Source organism: Lissotriton helveticus, chromosome 5_1, assembly GCF_964261635.1.
Source record: "Lissotriton helveticus chromosome 5_1, aLisHel1.1, whole genome shotgun sequence".
Taxonomy (NCBI): domain Eukaryota; kingdom Metazoa; phylum Chordata; class Amphibia; order Caudata; family Salamandridae; genus Lissotriton; species Lissotriton helveticus.
The window spans coordinates 2,027,994,781-2,028,013,244 of NC_136065.1; the positions used below are offsets into that span (position 1 = coordinate 2,027,994,781).

The following is an 18,464-nucleotide window of genomic DNA, read 5'->3' on the forward strand; positions in this document are numbered from 1 at the left end:
TAAAGGAAAGTATGAGCTCCTTTCTTTTCAATCATTAGATGTAATATTAGCCAGAATTATGCTCATCAAAGATTATTATTTTTGTCCGAAAGACTTCTGTGGTTGAACTCCTTAAGGCAAGATAACCTGTAGTAGCTTAAACGGAAGTACTGTATCTCAATTTGTTTTGAGGGTCCGTGTAATTTGTCGGAAGACCCGAGAAATCAGGCAGACATTGATCAACGATAGGCCCAGATCAGTTGTAGCCGTTCCCACGTCCGCTGCAGAGCCTCCCAGTTACAGATGAGGCGAGGCCCCTGCGGTGGAAGACACGCCCTGTAACACTCCCACCCCGGCTGCTCCGTACATTAGTGCGGTGAAAGAATAGAGACACGCCCACTTCACAGATTGCAAGAAACGAAACTTTTTCTATAGAAAAATGGCGTCAAACAGCCAGTTTAAGGAGGAGGCCTCCTGCTCCGTTTGCCTGGACTATTTCACAGACCCCGTGTTAGTGGAGTGTGGACATGTCTTCTGTTTGTCCTGTATCACTCGGTGCTGAGAGGGGCTGCAGACAGACTTCCCCTGCCCTGAGTGCAGAGAAACATTTCCGATCAAAACCTTAAGACCCATCAGACATTTGGGAAACATAGTGGAGCTGTTGAAACAGCTTCACACCCCGAGTGCGACCGTCGAGGGGGAGCATCTGTGCAGAGAACACGAGGAGAAGCTGAAACTGTTCTGTGAAGATGACCAGGAGCCCATCTGTCTGATCTGTTGAGAGTCCAGGGTCCACAAAGCTCATTCAGTACTTCCCGTGCAAGAGGCTGCCCAGGAGTACAAGGTGCGTAAAATCCAGATGATCGGGGTGGGCAAAACGCATCTAAATACAAAGGCTGCCCAGGATTACAACGCGTGTATGCCACAGATTTGGCCTTCTATAGATTATTAAGAAACGTTTTTATTTTGTTTTGCACCTGCATATTCATAGTTTACTAATTTTCCTCGTTAAGCATGATTAGCTGCCCCATAACATGTTCTTTCTTTTTCTGCGACTTGTAGTGTTATCTTCCTCATAAAAGCAGGATTACACATCCCAGAATGCATAGGGTAAATCTAGACTCACCCACCGTAGCACTAACCTCGAAGTCTTCCTCTGTCGACGCACACTCCCTCCACCTCTGAAAGGACAGTTCCAGAATACTGCAAAGCTTGTTAGTAGGTGAGAGGAAGTAGCAGCTTTATGCTGGAACAGCAAAGGAGGATTGTGTCTGGTAAAAAAAGATGTCACAATTTGCCACTACTCTTGGGCCACCTCCAGCTCCACCTGCACCATCTCTGTTCACCAGAGGTTTGTATTCATAACCTGGGCCATTTGTGGTCCCAGATACCAGAGCTTCCGAGTTTGTAACTAGGAAAATATGCAGTCCGCCACCTCATTGACACACTCAATGTGGTACAGCATGTCACACAGCCAACACCTTACAAAGGACACACCCTCAACCATGTCTTATCGGCATCACCAGCAATCCAATGCAAACCACTGGAATGACTACTTAGCCATCCCTAGGACATTGCTGTACATCCTACCAACAAACCGAACCGAACAGAGAACACCAAACCTTCAGATCTTTCAAAGACTTCTAAATAGACAACCTAATGATTCAACACATCTTTCACCGTATCAACTTCATGTCTTACATCATATTTTTCTAAACAGCTTCAAAAAAAATTTGGAAAACTGTGTGAACATCTACACCTAAAATAAAACATGCATGTACAAGCCAAAGCCTTCAGCACCCGGATACTCGTAAGACCTTGTTGTCAATAAAGGACACATCGGCTGACAGGAAAGATAATGGAAGAAAAACAGATCTCTGGATGACCTCATGTTAACGAAGGTGCTCTAGGTAACACTCAGACAACTCATCACATCAGTCAAAGCAAAGTACTATACAACACTTGTGTTATGTGGATTTTTAAAGCGCGATAATCACCTGTGATGCAGTGGCGGTGGGTCCATTGGGGGCGTTGCCCCCGCCCGCAGCTCCCTCGGCGTCTCTGAACTTAAGTAAACTCTCAGTTTACTTAAGTTCAGACTCGCCGAGGGAGAATTGACAATCATGTCAGTCAGCATGACGTCGGACCGCCCACCCCTTCAAAGTCAGAAGGGGTGGGCGGTCTGGCGTCATGTTGACCTACAGGCATTGTCAGGAGCAGGCAGCAGACACATGTGCGCATGAGTGGGAAAGTAGGCAAATTTTTCAGCCGTGCCCACTCATGCGCACTTGTGTCTGCTGCTCTGGTTGGCGCATGCCCATTAGGAGGGCGAGGTTTGAGCACAGGCTCAAACCTCGGTCTCCTAATGGGCAGGCAGGCAGCGAATAACCATGCCCTAAGCCAATCCTGGCGCTGGATTGGCTCACTTCACTTGCCACTCCAGTGACGCGGTAACGTTGAAGGCGCCATTGCCAATGCGGGACTCGGGAGTCGTAGCAGAGGCGGTGCGGACGGCGGACCCGGTAAGTTTTGTTTATTTTAATCCCCCCCCCCACCGAGAGTGCGAGCCGCATCTGCCTCTATCTTTCTAATGGCTCTTTAATTTTAGAGATCACAGTATCTTCTTGCCACCCAATGTCTCTGCAAAGAAACTGTTTGTAGTGATAGAGCGCGCGGGTCACCCGACCAATAATTTCGCCACTTCCGGCTTCGGGCCCATATATTTCAAATCACCATATACATCGATCGGATGACCTCACGGTCTACTATCAATAATTTGAGAGTTCCTTTCGTTATTCTTCAGAGTACCCGACTTACCATCCACCGATACGGGTACCTATGACCACAATGGATCAGGGAGCTAGCTGTAAAAGGAAAGGCAGCAAAATACAAACCCAACAAATAATATTCAAATTTCTTTGTAAATGACCACGGACAACTGGAAGTTTTAAAGTCTTTATCTAATTTAGTAAAATTCAGAGAATATCAAATTCACAGTAATTTAAGCAATCAATAATCAAATAACAGAAAGTATATAGCTAAATAGCAAATAAGTCAGTGCAACCATTTATAAACTAATGGAACCAGGACACATTCAAAATGAAGGATCAGAAATTAGAACGTTTAAGATGAATCACTAAAGATGGGATAGGCTTTGATTAGGACTAGTATTCTAGAATTATCTAAAAGAAATGAGACAGGATTTTCGGGATATATATATATATCTATAGGAGAAACTATGAAGAAGAGCACGCTATGCATTCAAGGAAAAAGTTCTTTAGACAGTTTAAGTAAGGATGTTCTAGACCATATCAGGAAATGACAAACTGCAATGCAAAATATAATTTCTAACAGGTAGGGTAACATAGGAACACGTTATGAAGCAAATGCAAATGACTTTTATGATTCAACGGTTGCGGAAAAAGGCATGGAAAATTAACATATGCAAAAGGTATGTCTTTATTAAAGCAAAAGACAGAAATTCAGAAAGGTGCAAGATTCAGAGTTTTCAGAGCAATATTTACCTAGACTGGTGTGGAAACCAAACCCTGGCCACGGGTCAGTTAAGGACAGGAAACCCTCAAGGAAGGATACCCTTCAATGGACAGCAGGTGCAGAATGGACACCCAGGACAGGACAGGAAGACCAGATTAGGATCAGGACAGGACCCTCAGGACAGGACCCTCAGGACAGGACCCTCAGGACAGGACCGGCACCCGCAGTTCGGAAGCAACGCCTGCGCTCCACCCTCTCTGCAGCTATCGATCAAGACCCCGATTGGGTCAGCGAACTCCCAGCAAAAGTGCTCCGCCAGCCCTTTAAGGTTTAGGAAAACCTTAGTCTATGGTCAAATTTCGGACAGAGTGCTCCGCAGCGCTCTGTATCTTCAGTCACCTATTGAGTGCGTTGGGTCAGTGACAGGTCAGCTAAACCAGACAAGTCGGACAATTTCCCTAGGTGAACCCAGGGTAGATATACTGTTTTGGGACGGTGTACCACCCCCCAATGTTGCAAAGTGTCAGAATCCCTCAATTTGGATTGGTCCTAAGGTAGGATTTGGGTAACACACCAATCAAAACAGACTATTTGGAAGCCTAATTTGCATCTCTGGGTACCGCCTAGCAAGATTGGGGTTCCCATGGGAAGTCACAGAGAATACAATGGAAAGAATACATTTCGATACAATAGAACATAATCATGATGCTTTTGCTGGGTGAAGGTGCACTTTCCCATGGTGGCTCTGGCATCAACCTTCTTTGGCCTGAGTTCAATGTCATGGCAGCCTCTAGTGATTCTGCGCAGAAATACCCTCCAAGATGGACTCCCCAGCCCCAGCACCCCTCCGAGTCGAGGATACATGAAAAGTAAGCGAAAACAAATTAAAACATAGAAGTGACGGTATGAAAAACACCTCATTCGTTTTGTACTTTAAACTTATCATTATAAAAAATATACTATGCAGTTTAAACATTAGCAACATATACACGTTCACAAGAGCATCACCACGTTATTCACGAAAGCTGTGTTTAAGCATGCGCACCTTTTCCCACCAAACTTATAACTACGTCAGGTCACGTGAGTGTGACTGACGCATGCGCAGAAGCAATTTTCCAAGCGGCGGCCATGTTTTAGGAACACGGATTAGATGTATTAGAAAACACATGTGCAAGCTTCATCTACTTCGTTCGAATATGAAAATAAAGATTAGTAAGACGTACAAATTTTATTAATTGATTACACACGGGCGAGGTTCATGACTCGAGCAAGTCGCAATGCGAAGCTTGCTCTATCAATCCCCTCTTTGATGATATTTACTATCATCACAAAAATAATGGAACCAGATGCCAACTTCTCACACTTTATACAACTCTATCTCTTCCAGCAATCTATTCAGCTTCTCTTTTTCATTTTTGGTAGGGTGAGAATTTTTCACCTTTTTGTATATCTGATTATTCATTTCCTCTAATTCAAGCTCATCCACACTCCGTTTCACTCCTCTGGCATTCACTTGATGCTTTCTGGTGTGCTTACGGCATTTGCAACAGACAAATATGAAAAATAGGATAAGACCTATAATTCCAATTGTCATCAGTACCTTGAACAATAAGCTTTTACCTAAACTAGCAAGCCAATGACCTACATTTGAGAGACCATCTACCAGTCTCTTCCAGGCACTGTCAACCTCGAGTGGTTTGAGTTCCTTTTCCAAATTAGTAATGTTTTTCACGTATCTTTTGAGCTGCACACTTTTGTCCGGAATGTAAGTGCAACAATGTTGCGCCTTCAACATCCGGCAGACTCCACCCTCTTTTGCTAATAAGGTGTCAAGAGCAAGTCTGTTCTGCAAAACCATTAATCTGATCGCAACCATTTCGGTATAGACCCGCAGAAATCCATGAGCTGTGTCCGTAGACAACACATCCACTATGGTGGACAATTTGTAAATTCTGTGAGTGTTCAGAACCACTCCCACTCCAGGTATCAGTGCACTGAAAATACTACCCATTATTTCACCTACGCTTTCTCTTTTACTACGCACTAAGCCATTAGTATTTTCACTGCTTCCAGCAACTTCATTCACATGGTATATTTTCGGGAAGACAATGCCAAAATAGCAGCTTCCATACCAGTGATCCGGCAATTTGAAATAAGCCTTGTCTCCACATATATAATAAATTCCAGGAAACACAGGCTCTGACCCATTTTTGAAACCCCATCCTCCAATTACCTTGTAATTATGTTCACATTCACTGGAACCAATGAAAATGTTATTATAATAGCTAGTCTTCTCGCGGTGAAGACATAGCTTTCCCTTCCTTTCAAAATCCAGCAACAGAGCAGGTCCCGCCCCACCCTTTGAGGTGCCTTCCATGTCCTCAGCCCATTTTGGCGTTTTCTGTCTTTCGTCATCTGCCTTTCTTTGTATTTTTATTCTCCTCTTCTCTGCCATGTTCAGGAACATCTTTTCCTGCTCACGCAAAGAACAGGTCAAGTTATCTCTTTGTGCGTCACCTATGTCTATATTACCTATAGTCAGGAAGTATTCGCCCATATAGCGAGTAACGTCACTTTTGGTATGTACAGGATTCAGGTTCCCACGTATAGGAAGTTCAGAAAAGATCACGTCATTGTTAGAGTAATAGTACTGTAACGGTCCTCTTTTGTAAAATAAGCTTGCTAAAATGCTACAGGATATTCCGTATGTCAGGGGCAGGTGATGGTATGTCACGCCTTCAGCCACAGAGGTAGGTAGCTTCATGCAGACATAGCAATCCTCAATTTCCATAGTCTCTACATAGTGTATTAACAAGTTTGCGAAAACATTTAAATGTGTCTTATTCTTAACTCCATGATAATGTAGTCCTCCCTCATCTGATGCTTCTAGGTCTCGTTTTGTTTGTTTGAGTGCTCTCTCATGTCTTGCTACACTCTGTGTTGTCAGCTCTTCATTGTCAGTATTTACAATCTCAGTAGGATAAATATTAGTATTTTTGCTCACCGCAAAAGGAATGAAAACTGTTAGTCCTATCCAAACTAATATCACTATAATTATACTACATACACATACCTTGCAGCATGTTTTACAACAACTGCGACTAGGTCTACCACTCACGTTTGAATCAGACATTTTGGCTCAGAAGAAGTTTCTCGACCCCTCTTTGTGTCTCTGCACGAGTAGCTTATTTTGAGCAATTTCACGGTGGCTCGTCTTTTTCTTCGGCAGAGTATTCAGCGACTGGTTCTCTGTCGCTTTCGTCAGTTATATCAAGATCTTCAAATTCTTCCAAAACGAGCGTCCATTCAGGAGACTTGTACTTTTTGTTTTGTCTTTTTATTCGATCGCTCCTTCTTTTGGAAGTGTCTTCTGGTTGCTCTGCTATGCGAGAACTCCTCCTTTCTTCTGCACGTTTTTCTTCTACCGTTTTTATCCTTAGCCTCAATTTCTTTATGAATCCAGGCTCAAGGTGCTTTCTTTTCTTAAGTCTTTTAATTGGCACTCGGATTTCGTTTTCTTTTATTGCTCTTTTATTTTCATTTGCTTGTGGCAATTCTGCTTCCTTTTCTTCCCTTCCTATCTGACTAGTTCCCGGGCTCGTATCTGTTTCTTCTGCCTGGTTACTAAACTGGCCTTGTTCAGGAGAGTTTTGTGTTTGCTTTTCAAATGTCTCTGTTTCTGTGTCCTGAACACGTTCTTCTAACCCTATCTGATCCTGTTCGAGCACTTCGATCCCTTGATTTTCTTCTGCTCGAACTATTACACTATGTCTAGTCTGTCCCTTTTCGACATCAGGAGTCAGTGGAGGTGTATCAATTATTTGCTCAGTCCCTGTCTGACCTTCTCCTTCCTCAGTTTTGATGTGAATCTCAATAGTCTGAGGTTCTTCGCCTGTGCCTTGCTTTTCCTCTCTATTCCACTCTCTACCTTCCCAAATTCGCTCCCTTGTTCTGATGGGGTCTTCGGTGAGGTCAATCAAGGGTATCCACTCATCTGGCCATATGCTTGGCAGCTCGTCATCAGCTACTTCTGGACCAACTTCTGGGAACCCCTCAGCAGGCTTGACTCTTGGTAGCTCGTCATCAACTACCCCTGGACCAACGTCTGCGGACCCCTCAGCTTGACTGGTACTGGGCTGTACGGCGTCAGTTACTTCTGGTCTTGCTTCTGCAGGCCCCTCTGCTGGACGGTCTTCTTCTCCAGGCTCCTTGTCTGGTAGTACCTTCTGGGTGTGGCTGGCGTGGATCCAATGGGGTACACCTGCACACTTTACTGCTGTGGTCGTTACCAGGATTACTTGGCGCTTCAGTCCCCACCTTGGTGCCAGGCAGCTCGACCGAGTATGCTTCTTGATTTTGACCCAGTCCCCTGGAACCAGTTTGTGGAGAGGAGTCGTTGGATTGGCGACGGCGTCTTCTCCGATCTGGCGAGAGATATAACGCACTTGGTCACCTAATCTCTTGCAGTATTCAAGCACCAAATTATCAGTAATACTCAACAGTTTGCTTCCTGGTTCCCACGCTTGTCTCATCACTCTTCCCATCAGGATTTCATGGGGGCTCAGGCCTGTTTTCCGGTCTGGAATACTTCGGAGTCCCATCAGAACAAGTGGCAGGGCCTTTACCCAAGTCATGCCAGATGCATCACACAATTTCGCTAGTCTTGTTTTGATAGTCCCGTTTATTTGTTCCACCACTCCTGAAGCCTCTGGATGATATGCACAGTGGAGTTTTTGCGAGATCCCAAAGGCCTTACAGAGCTGATCGATCACATCATTCTGAAAATGTCGGCCTCTATCTGATTCAATAGTGACTGGAACCCCGAATCTAGGTATCAGTTCTTTCAGTAAACACTTGGCTACTGTCAGTGCGTCACTTTGGGGAGTAGGGTAAGCTTCCACCCACTTTGAAAATAGGCAGACAATGACAAGGACATATCGCTTCCCCTCACAACGTGGCATGGTGATGAAATCAACCTGTATTCTCACAAAGGGACCCCCTGACCTCCCAATTTTTCCTAGTTCCACCATTGTTCTCTTGCCTGCATTGAGCTGTTGACATGACAAGCACCTCTGGCAGAGGGACTCTGCTACTTTCCTGAACTTTTTGCTGTACCAAGTCTGTTGGAATACCAGAATCATGGCGTCCCTGCCAATGTGTGATCCTTCATGTATCAATCTAGCCATTGTGCCAAGCAAGTGTCTGGGTAACACAGGCATACCATTTGGGCCCAAGATGACACCATCCTCACGTCTTGGTCTACACCCTTCTTCCTTCCACTTCTCTCTCTCTTGCCAGGGTGTCGCCTGCTGCCATTCTCTCACTTCATCCCATGTAGGCACTTCTTCAAACACTCGAAGTTGGCAGCTGTTTCCGGCCCCCCCCGTTTCGGATTGATGATCAGTCGATCAGTGGCGCATAATTTTGCCACTCGATCAGCGAAATCATTTCCCAAAGATACAGGGTCAAGGCCCTTCTTATGAGCAACACACTTGACCACTGCCAATTCCTTTGGTAACTGGATTGCCTCTAAAAGGTCTTGAACAACTTTTCCATTTCGAATAGGGGTACCTGATGAAGTCAGGAACTCCCTCTGTAGCCATAATTGGCCAAAGTCATGCACAACTCCATAACAGTACTGACTGTCAGTATACACTGTTATGCGTTCGTTTTTTCCCAATTTGCAAGCTTTTATCATGGCGATCAATTCGGCTACTTGTGCAGACTTTATTCCAAATAAATAACCTGCTTCTTCAATTTTGGTTAAGGAGACTACAGCATAGGCAGCATTCAGGCCTCCTTGTTCATGTCTTAGGCATGAACCATCCACAAACAATTCCTTGTCATGTATAGGCAAAGGTGTTTCTTTAATGTCTGGGCGTGGTTTTGTGCAGAATTCTGTTAAATCAATGCAGTTATGCTCATCTTCCTCCCCATCTTCCATATCCATTGAGTTGGGAAGCAGAGTGGCGGGGTTCAGAATGTTGCACCGGACAATTGTTATATTTGCAGCACCCACGAGAATCCTCTCGTATTTAGTCAGCCGACTAGGGGTGAGATACTGAGTTTTCGTTCTTGTTAGTAAAATCACCACTCCATGCGGAACATACACAGTTACAGGATGTCCCATGACAATGGATTCACTCTGTTCTAAACTTGTGCAGGTAGCAGCTACTGCTTTCAGACATCCTGGTAATCCAGCAGCCACTGGATCCAGGGTGGCAGAGAAATATGCCACAGGCCTTCTGGTCGTGCCATGTTCTTGGGTTAGGACTGACAATGCGCAATTATCGCGAGTGTCACAGAACAGGGCAAATTCCTTGGAATAGTCTGGCATTCCCAACGCAGGGGCTGTACACAGACAATCTCGCAATTTTGTGAAGGCTGTTAAGCTTTCATCATCCCATACTACAATATCCGGTGTTCCTCTCTTGGTCATTTTTATCAAAGGCCTAGCTAGGACTGCAAATCCCACAATCCATTGCCTGCAGTATCCTATCACTCCAAGGAACATTCTGATTTCTTTCTGAGTACGGGGTAACTGCATCTTTTGAGTTATCTCACTCTTTCTGACGTTACTTTCCTGATGCCTTTTTCTATCTGGTGCCCCAGATATTTCACTGATTTTGCACAGAACTGTAATTTTTCAGGAGCCACTTTATGTCCCTTCTCACTCAGGTGATTCAGCAGGGCAATGGTGTCAATCACACAATCTTTATGACTTTTGGACGCCACCAAGAGGTCGACAATGTATTGCACCAGAACAGAATTTCCAGGTAAGACCAAAGTTTCCAAGCATTTTTTCAAGATCTGATTAAAGATGTACCCCTGGGGGACCCTATTCCAGACATACACGTGACTGTTGAAAGCAAATGAGAAAAGAAATTTGCTGTCTGGATGCAAGGGGATGGAAAAGAATGCATGACATAGGTCTATCACAGTGAACCACTCAGCATCCCAGGGAATCTGATACAGGATCACTGCTGGGTTCGGGACAATAGGGCAGCAAGGAACCACTATCTTGTTTACCTTTCTTAGGTCCTGCACTACTCTGTACTTGCCACTAGGCTTTTTGATGCCCATAATTGGTGAGTTGCATGGGCTAATCATCACTTCCTGTATGATGTTTCCTTCTAGCAGTTTCTGTATTTCCAGGGCAACACCTGCTCTCACTTCTGCATTCATTCTGTAGGGTTTAGTATTAGGGTATACTGCATTGTCCTTTATTGCTATCTGTATGGGGTCTACGTTTTTCATTAATCCTACATCTTTCCCGGTAAAGTCCCATACCTCTGGCTTCACTGTTTCTTGGAGTTCTTTGGGCAAATCCTGCATAGTCATTCGTTTAATTTCTGAGTCGGGTCTGATTAACATTAATTTATAAATGCCATCTTCATCTGGGGTCTGAATTTCAACACCCTTTGGTGTGCAAAAGATGGTACAGTTCATTTTGCACAGCAAATCACGTCCCAGTAAGTTCACTGGACTGGTGTCACAAACGACAAATCTATGCATTTCTTTAAAGTTTCCAATTGAGATCTCCATGGGCTCGGTAACAGGAGTACTAATCAGTTGATTAGATACCCCCACTACTTGGATTGCTTCTCCCGAGAGGGGTAGGTTTGGAACGTCCACTGTTCTTACAGTAGAACGGGTAGCGCCAGTGTCCAACAGAAAGGTGACATCATTTCCGTCAACCTTTCCTTCAATGTATGGTCCTGACTGGTCTACCGGCAAGGAGACGCCAAGTACGCACTCCTCGTCCTCCCCTCTCAGGCCCCGTCAGTACTGGTCATCACAAAAGAAGGTATCATTTAGTAAATACTGCGAAGTTGCTGCATTTCTGTTCTCATTGCTCCCCCAGATTTCTACGTCCTCACCCTGCGTGGATTTTCCCTTAAATACTGGCTTTGGTGCTCGGGGCAACTGAATCATTTTTACCTGTTGTTGGGTCTTTCTTGGTCTTTCATTCTGCGTCTGTGGAGTTAAATCAGGTGTTTGAGAGTTATCATCCTGCAAATAGGGACACTTGTCTCGCCAGTGTCCAATTTCTCCGCACTGGTGGCAGGGAAATTTCTTCTTTGCCTCCTCCCTGCTCATTTTGGGCCGGGGCTTTCCTCCACCCCCACCCCCAGGACCTGGATTCTGAGTAGTTTTGGCCATTTTATTCAATTGTTTTTCCTGCTGTTCTGCGAGCTTCACTTGAGCCCACATAACCTTCTCCTTGAGAGCCTTTTTCTTTTCTGCCATCTCGTCCTCACAGTACTTTGCGTACCGTAGGACCTCATCCATCTTTTTAGTATGCCAACAGATTTTGTTATCTTTTATCCATTGACAAATTTCGGGTCTTAAACCATTTACAAACCTGTAAATAAAATGTGTCATATCTTTCATCTCGATGTTATCTATACCGCTGTATGTTTTGAACACCTGCAACAGTCTTTCATAAAAGGAGTGCACTGTCTCGTCTCTTTCCTGCGTGGTTCTATCTATCTTGGTCCAATCGGTTTCCTTTGTGGGCACTTTTACCTTCAGATGCTGAATTACTTGTTCATATTTTCTCATCACTTCTTTCAATGGTTCCCCTGTTTTGTCATCTCTTGGGTATTCTTCACTCGGCCAAGCTATGGCTATTTTACACTCGGTCCATAGATCCACAGGGACCACTATGTCGAAGAGCCCATCCAGGTCCTTCCACAGGCATTTTTGCACTTTCACGAATCTTTCTACCTGCCTATACCAATCCACGGGCTTTTCTCGTAATTTCGGGAAATCGTTAGTAAAGGACACAATATCCTGTCTGGACCATGGAACGTGCACATATTTTCCACCTGGTACTTCGCGCATAGGGCATAACTGTTCTGGTTTGTCAGCTTCCTTTAGCAAGAATTCGGGAGTTGCCTGCCTGGACCTGGCCTCATCCTTTTTCTTGACCCATCTGGCTTTCCACCTTTCCACATCTCCCCATTTTTGCAATACGGTCAATAGTTCCTTGACCTGTGCTTTCTTTCCTAAAACATTCAAGTTTTCCAAATCCTTGTCTGAGAAATCTGCCCTATATGGCTTCTGCAGTGGTTTTGATTTTGAAATATCTATTCCCATGCTAGCAGCAGTGTCTGTCAGTTTTTCATGAAGCACTCGGGTATTTCGGGTGAGACTCTTGCAGATAAACAGCATTTCGTCTTCAGAGTAGGTATTTAATCTATCTAATCCTACGTTTCCTGCCATCAATTCCTCTATTTCTATTCTCAGCTTGTAGAGATCTAAAGGTTTCGTTGGGGACGCTTGTTTTTCAAATTCTTGACTCCATCTTTCGATTTCTTCAGGAGTCACCAATGTGACACTCTTAGTACCTGAGGTCGATTCCATCTGAATTTCCCTCGCGCTAAAAGGATTATGTCTTTTCTGTATCCTTTTTCCTGTATTTCTAACGGGCAGATCTAGCAGCGAGACCTCTGACTCGCACTCACTTGTCTGGTCATCTACAATTAATGGTTCTGGTCTGGTCGGTGCAATGACAGGAGTAATTACTGGAGTTTTCGGACTTCCTTGACGGTCCCCGTACAACGGAACCACCGGTCCGATCGTTACTGGGATCGTCAAGGCTTCAGGACTTGCATTGAGCTGTGACATTTTCTGTATTATCTCAGCTCTCTGGTTTGCTAGCGCTTCCCGCTCTTTCTCTTCTAATAACCTGTCCAAGGATTTGTCATGTAACACCTGCGGGGTTAGAATGGGAGCATAACTCGGGGCAGTGGGATGTGTCTCACTTGGTCCTCCGCCATAATTAGGTTTCTGAAACAAACTTCCTGTGCCTAGAATTCTCTGATCTTCCTCATCCCGGGGCTGCACTAACGGCAATCCTAAACCTAAGGACCTCACCTCACCTCCGTAGGGGGGACGAGAGCAAAAATCTCCTTCCCGTGAATGTCCCATCTACCCACCAATTGGTCTCCTTGGGTAAATACTTCTGGTTTCTACGGGTCCTAGATTCTCAGTATAAGGAGGAATTAGATAATCCCCTCCTACACTTGTGGACCTGACCTCTTCCCTTTGTAGGGGTCTCCGGGGAATATTTCCTGCACTCGAAGGTCGGTGTCCCTCATTATAAGGAGGCGGACTTCTCATGCATATGTCATCTAACAATTCGTCATCTGATTCTCCGAGGGGCCCCCAGTGTTTGGATTTCTCTGTCCTTTCCCCCCCCCCCCAGGAGGATCTTCTGCTGGCATCATGGGAAACAGTCCCTCAACAATCATGCTCTGTCTCCATTCTTTCATCTTTTTGTCTCGGGTTTCTTGTTTCAGTTTTGGGTAATACTTTGTCAGCCCTTTGTCCATTCGGGGCTTTTCTCTTTGGAAAGCCTCAATCTCCCATTCCTCTAATGCCTCATACTGCGTTAGTCTCGGTCTGGGATGTAATTCATTCATTCGGGTTCTTAAATTGAATAAGATCCTACCATTAAAGGTACCTTCTAACGGAAAAGCCATTATTCCGTCATCTTTTGTGTACTTCACCCAATTTTCTAACCATACACATGTATTGTACCCTCTGTCGAACATCATGAAAGAGGCGGGAGTATTTGGTGGTGGAATAACAATGCCCTCTCTAGTTTTGATCGGCTTGTCCTTTTTGAAGTAATTCTTTACCTTATTTACAAGGGACATTTTTCTCTTAGTTCCGTACATAATATTAGGGTTACGACCTTTCCACTGATCGTTCCTAAAACCCAACTCCCTTGGGTCAGGTCGCGTATATGGCATATACGTATGCCACATATAAGTTCCTGTGAGCGACCTTGTTTACTAATCACTTCCAATCGGAGTACGTTTTCTAATTTCGTGCGACCAATGAAATGCACGAGCTCAAATAATTTCGACCAATGGGTGCGCGGCCTTTTCGCGAGACAGTTCTCACGCTTTCGGCGCTCACCCCTCCTTTACAATTCCAGCCCCGCTACCCGCCCGCTGTATCTACCAATCCCAGCGCGGCACGGAGTGACGTCAGAGACGCTTCGCGACTGACTCCCTCCCTTCACAAGGTAACGGAAACTTTCTTTCTTTCTAAAGTGCTTAGTACTTGGTTATTTTACGACGAATACACATTCGCCACAGTGCTCAAGTGTCTAGACAGGAAAGAGTTGTTTTACTGCAAGTAAACTACTTCCATTTACTTTTCACACACTACGGGTAGATCTCTTCCGCCTACCCTTCACTCTAGCATCAGTGAACCTGTTACTTCCCTAGACCCATCCACTCTTTCCGGGATATATCCGAGTCTAAGGTTTCCCAGCGGACCCTTTTGCTTTCACCCAAGCTCCGATGAACCTGCTACTCTTCCGATGTGACCCTTACTAGGTTACGCCACTATGGGAATTTTGCCAATGAACCTCGTTACTAACATTTATTCACACATGTATCCAGAAAAAACCCTAGTTAGTGCTTCCGGTTCTACCTAACCTGCACCTAACTTTCCTTGAGCCTGCGACCTCAAGGCAAGTAGATTCTATTCACCACTTGCCATTCAATTTCCCCGGGGATTTCCGACAACACTTAACAAACCGTTTTACATACGCATGGATTAATACATATAACAATATAAGAACAAGAATAACAATTTTCAAACAATTCATAAATTTCAAAAGCAACGCATTTCAAGAGAGTGATCAAGTCCCCGAAATGGCCGCTCTTATAGCAGCAATAATGTTAGCAGCTACCGACTTGGCTAGCCTAACTAGTCCTACCTAACCTTTAACTATTCCCTAACCATAACTCTGCTACCAGAAAATACTGATAGAGTGCGCGGGTCACCCGACCAATAATTTCGCCACTTCCGGCTTTGGGCCCATATATTTCAAATCACCATATACATCGATCGGATGACCTCACGGTCTACTATCAATAATTTGTGAGTTACTTTCGTTATTCTTCAGAGTACCCGACTTACCATCCACCGATGCGGGTACCTATGACCACAATGGATCAGGGAGCTAGCTGTAAAAGGAAAGGCAGCAAAATACAAACCCAACAAATAATATTCAAATTTCTTTGTAAATGACCACGGACAACTGGAAGTTTTAAAGTCTTTATCTAATTTAGTAAAATTCAGAGAATATCAAATTCACAGTAATTTAAGCAATCAATAATCAAATAACAGAAAGTATATAGCTAAATAGCAAATAAGTCAGTGCAACCATTTATAAACTAATGGAACCAGGACACATTCAAAATGAAGGATCAGAAATTAGAATGTTTAAGATGAATCACTAAAGATGAGATAGGCTTTGATTAGGACTAGTATTCTAGAATTATCTAAAAGAAATGAGACAGGATTTTCGGGATATATATATATATCTATAGGAGAAACTATGAAGAAGAGCACGCTATGCATTCAAGGCAAAAGTTCTTTAGACAGTTTAAGTAAGGATGTTCTAGACCATATCAGGAAATGACAAACTGCAATGCAAAATATAATTTCTAACAGGTAGGGTAACATAGGAACACGTTACGAAGCAAATGCAAATGACTTTATGATTCAACGGTTGCGGAAAAAGGCATGGAAAATTAACATATGCAAAAGGTATGTCTTTATTAAAGCAAAAGACAGAAATTCAGAAAGGTGCAAGATTCAGAGTTTTCAGAGCAATATTTACCTAGACTGGTGTGGAAACCAAACCCTGGCCACGGGTCAGTTAAGGACAGGAAACCCTCAAGGAAGGATACCCTTCAATGGACAGCAGGTGCAGAATGGACACCCAGGACAGGACAGGAAGACCAGATTAGGATCAGGACAGGACCCTCAGGACAGGACCCTCAGGACAGGACCCTCACAGGACCCTCATGACAGGACCGGCACCCGCAGTTCGGAAGCAACGCCTGCGCTCCACCCTCTCTGCAGCTATCGATCAAGACCCCGATTGGGTCAGCGAACTCCCAGCAAAAGTGCTCCGCCAGCACTTTAAGGTTTAGTAAAACCTTAGTCTATGGTCAAATTTCGGACAGAGTGCTCCGCAGCGCTCTGTATCTTCAGCAGGGGTGGGGAATTCATATCGCCCGACGCCCGAGACATGTTGATTTCTGTCAGGGGCAAGAAGATTTAATGTCTATTTTGTCCGACAGACAACTAGACATTAAATCAAAGTAAACGGCGATGGCCCTGCTCGGCCCCTACAGCTGTCAGCTCCGTGAGGGTCTGGTAGAGTTCTGTCAGACGCAGCTTCTCTTCCACTACTGGTTGTAGCTTCTGTACACAGGCATCTCTTGTGTATTAGGAGTGCGCACAAGAACAATGGTCTGCCTATGACTGCCCCACAAGTCTATGTCATTTGCTTTACTAATGCCATAGCATGCGTGATGGCACGTGATGCCTAATGTAGAACGTACAATTTATTTGCCTTGTTGGTATGATTATAAAAACACGTTTTTGTGTTTTCCTAGCAGCTGTCTGCGTGGCTAGTGCTGAAAAGTGGACACTTTTGCTCTGCAAGCACACGAAGTAGGCGAAAGAAAATGAAACCGGGATGAGCAAGCTAGGAGAGGGGTCTTTAAAAGCGTAGTGTCTGCATTTTTTTTGTTTAATAATTGACACGATTATACAAGAATGAACTCCATATTAAAGTTATTTTAATTTGTTTTAGGGTAAAATTAGAACGCAGTATAAAATGGGCTTAGGCACGGTAAATACTTTCGTCCATCTGTTTGGTTGTCAGTTTTCTCTTTTTCCTTTGGTGCAGTTGTCCAAACAAATCGAAAGTGTGGTGAATATTGCTCACGAAGGGAGTGAGTTTGTATTTAAAATCCTTAACTACTGGTGCGCCCTGAAGCAGTCCTGCGTGGGTAGCGCTGGAGAGGGCTGTCTCTGGCATGCGGGGTCCCATTTGGCTCAGATTCTCTCCTGTACTGGCCATGACAGCACTGCAAGGGTTGGAGCGGTCGGCCAAGGCTGTGCTAAAGAGGGCAGTGGAGTTGGATGGTGCTTTAAGATCTAAGAGACCCTGACTGGCCGCCAGGACGGGATAGACCTTGTCATTTAGGTGCTGAAAGGTGATCTTGTGTTCGGGAGAGGCGCTGCCACATTTTCGATGTGTTTAGGCATTACAATTTCATATTTTCAGAGTATTTAAATTTGACGTTGTGTTATTTTATGTGTGAAATTTAAGAGCTATCCTGCCCGACCCTTAACATGGCAAAGTATTTTTTAAGATTTAAGAGTTATGCTTTTGGCTCTTTTAACGACACACTTAGCCCAGCATTTTGAAGGCCTTTTATATGAGGTTGTGCTATTAGCTGACGATTTTTTATTGCTGTGTGACAGTTCCGTGGATTCAGTGTACATTCTTCTGCCAAATGTTGGACACCTCGAGTGACACTTTTTTGTGAGTAAACCGAATAATGAAGACGTGAAGAAATGCACATCAGAAACTACTCCTTTTGAGCAATGAGAACTGCCACATAACCCCTGAATTGGACAATCGACATACTTCCGAGTCAACAAGTAGTTTTCCCAACAGTAATACGGTCTCCATTTTTCCCAATGCTCTCTGGAAAATGAACCACAAAGCAAGCAGTGAGACCTTTCCCTACAATCCTACCAAATTAGGTGGAATTTTCTTCCACGGTTTACCCTGGACAGACTTTGTTTGATCTTTGATATGAATAGATATTTGGCCATGTCCATGATGAGAATGGGCTGTGGAAAGAGTTGTGAATACTCCCAAATGCATTATTTTGTGGGCGTGCATAAACTTCCCATGGCATACCGACCCAAATACCCTCCTGAAACACCCTCTTCTCACACCTCAGAAAATATTTATTCACAAGAAAAGGTAGGTGTAAGTGAATCTTTTTACAAGTGCACATTTACACTTTGAGCCTAACAACCTGAAAAGCTGTGCTATTTACTAACCAAAGTTGAAATAAGCATTGGCAAACTATAGATCCTAAACAGCCAGAGACTAGGGGTGTCCAACATGTGCCAAGGAGGGCCAAACC

General features: G+C 44.3%; 1 pseudogene; it reads left to right on the top strand.

The window, feature by feature from the left end:
• Positions 1–418: 418 nt before the first annotated feature.
• The window catches only part of LOC144753955 (E3 ubiquitin-protein ligase TRIM39-like), a 487,783-nt pseudogene continuing 469,737 nt past the window's right edge, over positions 419–18,464 (top strand).